The sequence below is a fragment of the Arachis hypogaea genome, chromosome 18 (assembly GCF_003086295.3).
Source record: "Arachis hypogaea cultivar Tifrunner chromosome 18, arahy.Tifrunner.gnm2.J5K5, whole genome shotgun sequence".
NCBI classification, from domain to species: domain Eukaryota; kingdom Viridiplantae; phylum Streptophyta; class Magnoliopsida; order Fabales; family Fabaceae; genus Arachis; species Arachis hypogaea.
In genome coordinates this window covers 47,077,806-47,085,040 of record NC_092053.1, presented here as the reverse complement: position 1 = coordinate 47,085,040, position 7,235 = coordinate 47,077,806, and the positions used below count along the sequence as shown (strand labels likewise).

The following is a 7,235-nucleotide window of genomic DNA, read 5'->3' as shown; positions in this document are numbered from 1 at the left end:
CCCATTCAGGCCAACAATTTTGAGCTCAAACCACAGCTAATATCACTTGTGGAGAATCATTGTTCATTTGGTGGAAGTGCTAATGAAGACCCAAACCAACATCTCACAAAATTCCTGAGAATTTGCGACACTGTGAAGTCCAATGGAGTCCAGGAAGATGCATATAAACTGCTTTTGTTCCCATTTTCACTTAGGGACAAGGCAGCTAAGTGGCTGGAATCATTCCCAAGGGGGAGCCTAACAACCTGGGATGAGGTGGAAAGCAAGTTTCTGGCACGTTTCTACCCCCCACAAAAGGTCAATAGGCTTCGATCTGAGGTTCAGACGTTTAGACAACAAGATGGTGAAACTCTCTACGAGGCATGGGAGAGATTCAAGGATTTGACAAGGAAATGCCCACCAGACATGTTCCATGACTGGGTGCAATTGCATATTTTCTATGATGGACTGTCTTATGAATCAAGGAAGGCTGTAGACCATTCATCAGGAGGTTCATTGAACAGGAAAAAGACTGTGGAAGAAGCCATTGAAGTGATTGAGACAGTGGCTGAGAATGAGTACTACTATGCATCAGAGAGACACAACACTAAGGGAGTCATGGAGCTGAACCATGTTGATACAATTCTAGCCCAAAACAAGGTGTTTGCCAAGCAACTAGCAGAGCTCACCAGGAAATTAGAAACAAAACAAGTGGCTGCAATACACACACAAGAGCAAGAGGAAGAAAGCACTGAAGGAGGTGATTGGAAGAGGCCAATTATGTAGGAAATCAACAAAGGCAACCATATGATCCACATTCCAACACTTACAACCCAGGCTGGAAAAACCACCCAAACTTTGGGTGGGGAAACCAGCAAAACCAACATAACAAGTCCACATACCAAAACTCCAACCAAAGATCATACCAAGCCACACAAAACACTTACTCTCAACCACCATATCATGGCCAAAATAATCAACCTACCCAACCTAACCCGAATCAACAATTTCAAGATCAATTAAACAGGATAGAAGGAATGCTTGCAACCATGAGTCAAGACATAACCGAATTGAAAGCTTTTAAGGAAGAAGTGAATTCTAACCTGCAAAACCAAGGAGCTGCCATCCAGAAGCTAGAAAATCAAATTGCGTATTTGTCTAAGCAAACCCCTGGGACAAGCGGTTCTCATACTGCCAAGGCTATTGCAAGGGAAGAATGTAAGGCCATAACCCTCAGAAGCGGAAAGAATCTAAAGGAGATCTCAAAGGAAACCACAGAGGATGAAGCAAAGGAAAATGTGAGAGATAAGGAACAAGGACAATCTTTTACATCGTCTGCAACAAAAGAAAAAGAAAAAGAGGTCCTGAAACCTTATACACCTAAAGCACCATATCCTCAACGTTTGATGAAAAGTGAAAAGGATGGCCAATTCTCCAGGTTCTTGGAGATTTTCAAGAAGCTTCAAATCAACATTCCGTTTGCTGAGGCAATAGAGAAAATGCCACTCTATGCAAAATTCTTAAAGGAATTAATGACCAAGAAAAGAAGCTGGAGAAACGAGGAAACTGTGTTGTTAACTGAAGAATGCAGTGCCATCATCCAGCACAAATTGCCTCAGAAATTGAAGGATCCAGGCAGTTTCCAAATCCCCTGCATCATAGGAGAAGTCATGGTGGAGAAGGCCTTGTGTGACTTAGGGGCCAGTATCAATTTGATGTCTCTAACAATGATGAGAAGAATGAAGATTGAGGAAGCCAAACCAACAAGAATGGCCCTCCAATTGGCAGATCGAACTTTTAAATTCCCTCATGGGATAGTTGAGGATTTGTTGGTGAAGGTGGGAGATTTTATATTTCCTGCTGATTTTGTGGTGTTAGATATGGAGGAAGAAGCCAAAGCTTCAATAATTCTGGGAAGACCCTTCCTGGCTACTGCTGGAGCCATCATAGATGTACAAAAGGGTGAACTCACTCTTAGACTACATGATGAGAAATTGGTGTTTAACGTATTCAAGGCAATGAGCTATCCATCAGAATCACTAAGGGAATGCATGAGGGTGGATGTAGTGGACATTGCAGTACAAGAAACCTTTGAGGAAACAACAAAGGAAGTGGCAGAGGAGGAGTTCACCAAGGACATAGAAGTTAGTGACATCAAGGCTGCTGAAACAACCATGCCAAACATGCCAGAGATAGTGAAAGAAGAGAAGGAAGCACCAAAACCTGAGCTCAAAGCATTGCCCCCTAATCTCAAGTATGCATACTTGGGAAGTGATGAGAGTCATCCTGTTATCATTAGCTCTGCCCTGAGTCAAGAACAGGAAGAAGAATTGATCAAGGTGCTACAAACTCATCAAGATGCCATTGGATGGACCCTATCTGATTTGAAGGGGATAAGTTCATCCATATGCATGCATAAAATCTTGTTAGAAGAGGATGCTAGACCCTCCATCCAAGCTCAGAGAAGATTGAATCCCGTCATGAAAGAAGTGGTACAAAAGGAGGTCATGAAGTTATGGCAGGCAGGGGTAATCTACCCCATTTCTGATAGCCCATGGGTTAGTCCCATCCATGTAGTTCCCAAGAAAGGTGGCATAACTATGGTGCCAAATGAGAGGAACGAACTCATACCCACAAGAACTGTCACTGGGTGGAGGATGTGCATAGACTACAGGAAGCTCAATGAAGCCACCAGAAAGGATCATTTCCCACTCCCATTCATGGATTAGATGCTTGAAAGGCTTGCAGGACATGCTTACTATTGCTTTTTGGATGGATACTCAGGCTATAATCAGATAGTAGTTGATCCTAGAGATCAAGAGAAAACATCATTTGTTTGTCCATATGGAGTTTTTGCTTATAGACGCATGCCCTTTGGATTGTGCAATGCACCTGCCACTTTCCAAAGATGCATGCTGTCCATCTTTTCGGACATGATTGAAAAATTTATTGAGGTCTTCATGGATGATTTTTCTGTGTTTGGAGATTCTTTTCCTAGCTGCCTACACCACCTTGCCTTGGTGCTTAAGAGGTGCCAAGAGACTAACCTAGTATTAAACTGGGAAAAATGTCATTTCATGGTTACAGAAGGAATAGTCCTTGGCCACAAAATCTCTAATAGAGGCATTGAGGTGGACAGAGCTAAGGTGGAAATCATTGAAAAACTACCTCCACCAAGTAATGTCAAGGCAGTTAGGAGTTTTTTGGGACACGCTGGTTTTTACAGAAGGTTTATTAGAGACTTTTCCAAAATAGCCAAACCTTTGAGTAACTTGCTTGTCTCTGATACACCCTTTGTATTTGATAAAAATTGCATGCTAGCCTATGAACTTTTAAAGCAAAAACTTTCCTCTGCACCTATCATTGCCCCACCTGATTGGAACTTACCTTTTGAACTGATGTGTGATGCATCAGACGTTGCTATTGGGGCAGTGTTAGGACAAAGGAAAGACAATTTGGTACATGTGATTTATTATGCCAGTAAAGTCTTGAATGCTAACCAAAGGAATTACACAACCACTGAAAAAGAACTCTTGGCAATAGTCTTTGCATTTGACAAATTTAGATCCTATCTCATTGGATCTAAAGTCATTGTCTTCACTGATCATTCAGCTTTAAAATACTTACTTGCTAAACAAGAATCCAAACCAAGACTTATTAGATGGGTTCTTTTGTTGCAGGAATTTGACATTGAAATCAAAGACAAGAAGGGTGTAGAGAACAAGGTGGCAGACCATTTATCAAGGATACCATGTGAAGAAGGAAGCGCACAAAGCACACATATAAATGAGTGCTTTCCTGATGAACAACTCATGGTAATTTACAAAGCACCCTGGTTTGCAGACATAGCAAACTTCAAGGCCACTGGGAGTTTGCCGTTGGAATTTAACAAGCATCAAAGGAAGAAATTGGTAAATGATGCCAAATACTTCATCTGGGACGAACCATACTTGTTCAAAAAATGTTTCGATGGCATACTCAGAAGATGCATATTAGAGGAAGAAGGAAGGGAAGTCTTATGGGACTGCCATGGCTCCACTTATGGAGGACATTTTGCAGGAGAAAGAACAGCAGCTAAGGTGTTGCAGTGTGGTTTTTATTGGCCCACTATCTTCAAAGATGCAAAGGAACTAGTGAAGCACTGCCATGAATGCCAGAAAGCGGGGAACCTGCCAAGAAGAAATGAAATGCCACAACAATTCATTCTGGAACTTGAATTGTTTGATGTATGGGGGATAGATTTCATGGGACCCTTTCCCTCCTCATACTCAAATAATTACATTCTTGTGGCAGTAGACTATGTCTCCAAATGGGTTGAAGCAATAGCAACTCCAACCAATGATAATAAGGTAGTCATGAACTTCCTCAGAAAACACATTTTTTGCCGTTTTGGGGTTCCAAGAGCAATCATCAGTGATGGAGGAAGCCACTTCTGCAACAAACCATTAGAGGCATTGCTTCTAAAATATGGAGTCAAACACAAGGTAGCCACACCATACCATCCACAAACAAGTGGGCAAGCCGAAATATCTAACAGAGAACTCAAAAGGATCCTGGAAAAGACTGTGGGAACTTCAAGGAAGGACTGGTCGATTAAGCTAGATGATGCTCTTTGGGCATATAGGACAGCTTTCAAAACACCAATTGGAATGTCTCCTTACCAACTAGTATACGGAAAAGCTTGCCATTTGCCACTGGAGTTGGAGCACAAGGCATACTGGGCCTTGAAACTTTTGAACTTGGACAGCAAAGCTGCTGGAGAAAGAAGGATGTTGCAAATTCAAGAGTTGGAAGAGTTCAGAGCTGAAGCTTATGAGAATGCCAAAATTTACAAAGAAAGAGCAAAGAAGAAGCATGACAGCAACATAGCCCCAAGGAAATTTGAAGAAGACAAAAAGTATTGCTCTACAATTCTAGGCTGAAGCTATTTCCAGGGAAGCTAAAATCAAGGTGGTCTGGACCATTCCTTGTCACCAAGGTCTCCAAATATGGACAAGTAGAAATCATGGAAGAAAAGTCACAACGAACCTTCATTGTGAACGGTCAAAGACTCAAACATTACTTGGGAGATGTGGAGGAGAAGGACAAGGTTAAATATCACCTCAACTAAGGAAGCTGACCGTCAAGCTAATGACGTTAAAGAAGCGCTTGTTGGGAGGCAACCCAACCTGAGGTAATACCCTTTTGCTGTTTCTTTTATTTGTTTCAATAAAAAGGGTGAAGTAGTTTCTGTGCATTGCAAAGAATTAAGTTTGGTGTTTCACACCAAACAATGAATTCGTGGATCAATAATTCAAAGGGGAATGTGTGACTCTAAGTTTGGTGTTCCACCATAAAGATCAACTGAACACAACAACCTTTGAATTATATGAAAGGAACAACCATTCTAAGCAGTCACAGAAATGCTTAAAACCCTTAGCAGCAACTTCATTCCAAAGAGAACTCAAGGATTCAAAGAACAGAGAAGTAAGTGGGAGACTAAGTTTGGTGTTCACACACCAACTTAAGACTCAGATACTTACCCACACATAGTTGAGCTAACCACTCAAGTGCTTGAGAAGCAAGCAACTTCATCACTCTTTGCAGGAAAGGAAACAAGGATCTTAAAACATGAAGCAACAATTAGGAGAAGAAGGAGAAATCAAAGTGTTTCCTGGCAACAAAGAGAAAACAAGGAATTTCACAAGGTGGTATTGTTCCTTGATAATTCTTTAAAAAGGGCAAACAAAAGCATGCTTGTTCTGGTTTAAACTGTAAATGTTGAATCTTTCTGGAATGTGAAGTTTTTAGTATATTTGTCTGTTTATTGCTTTGAATAAAGTGAATGCCTAGATGTTTGGATATAACTTCACCTTCTTAAACAAGTGCTTGCCATGCTTGTTCTGTTTCCAAAAATAAAAGAAAAGTTTGAACAAAAGTAACTTGGCTAAATTAGTGACAAATCAAGTAGAATTAAGTGGTGGTATGCATGCTTGATTGTTCAGTCAGATCACTGGAAATAGAGTGTAGAATTATCATTTTTTATGTAGAAATTGAAAACTGTCTATGGATCTTGATGAATAAATGTCTTTGGCCATGAAAAAGAAAGAAAAAGAAGAAGAAAAAGCCACTAAAAAAGGGCAACCAAAAGAAAAAAAATTGAGAAAATAAGCTAGGCACCAATGGTTTGAACTTCTGAGACAAATGCCTGTGGTGTTCATGTATTAAGGATATGCTTGGATGAATAGGTTCTGAGGAGTGTTTCAACACTTGGTAACTTGGGTTAACTAACCCGGGATTATCAACCAAAAGTCCATTATCAAGAGCAACCTAAATACAAAACATTTAGTCACACAAAGAGGTGCTGGGCACCAATGTCTCAAGAAGAAATGTGAACTAAAATGCCTGAAGTGGATATGTGTAGTGCACGATAAGAAAAAGAAAATGCCAAAGGCTTGTGCAACACATGACACCAAGCAAACAAGGAGCAAAGGAGCTCTAAGAAAAAGAAAAGAAAAATAAAGAAGAGAAAAGTGCCAAGGACATAAGAATAACAAGAGGCCATAGCAGTGTTTGATGGATGCAATGAAAAAGTGATAATCTTACCTGATAAGTATGAAAAAGTGATGCTGCAACTTTCTGCATAAAACCCTTCTGATGAACTTCAAATGCTTGCTAATATAGCCAATGTAATTGCTTTCTGTTTCATACTTTCTTCTCAAATAACTCAGGACTTGCTTAGGGACAAGCAAGTATTAAGTTTGGTGTTGTGATGCCAAGGCATCTTAGGCTAGTTTCACTAGCATTTTTTTGATAGTTTTAGTTGTTTTATGCATTTTCTTGAGCTTAAAGTAACCAAGAATGGTTAAAATAAGAACAAAGCAATGAACCATCCAAACAGTATGATTTTGATGCAAATTCCATGAGTTTTTAGTTATATTACTTGAATGCTATGAATGGAAGATTTCTCATGAAATTTTGCAAGACTTTGATGCAATTGTTTGGATGATTTCAGGGAAGAAGAGGCTAGGCAAGGAAGCAACAAACTCAATAAAGGAAGCTTGAATATCACATGTGGAGTTTAAGTTCCAGTTTAAGCCTAAACTGGAGCTTAAACGCCAGAATCATGAAGGCTAAGAAATACTGAAACTGAAGTTTAACCTCCAGTTTAACCTTAAACTGGAGGTTAAACGCCAGAATGAAAGTCTCACCAAAGAAGCATTTCCACGTTTAACCTCCAGTTTAACCTTAAACTGGAGGTTAAACGCCAGAATGAG

At 40.1% G+C, this 7,235-nt stretch overlaps 1 non-coding gene across 1 annotated transcript; it reads right to left on the bottom strand.

The window, feature by feature from the left end:
- Positions 1 to 303: 303 nt before the first annotated feature.
- Positions 304 to 407, bottom strand: LOC112774690 (small nucleolar RNA R71). Its single transcript, XR_003189160.1, has one exon. It is a non-coding gene; the product is annotated as a small nucleolar RNA R71 (small nucleolar RNA).
- Between the last annotated feature and the right edge of the window lie 6,828 nt (positions 408 to 7,235).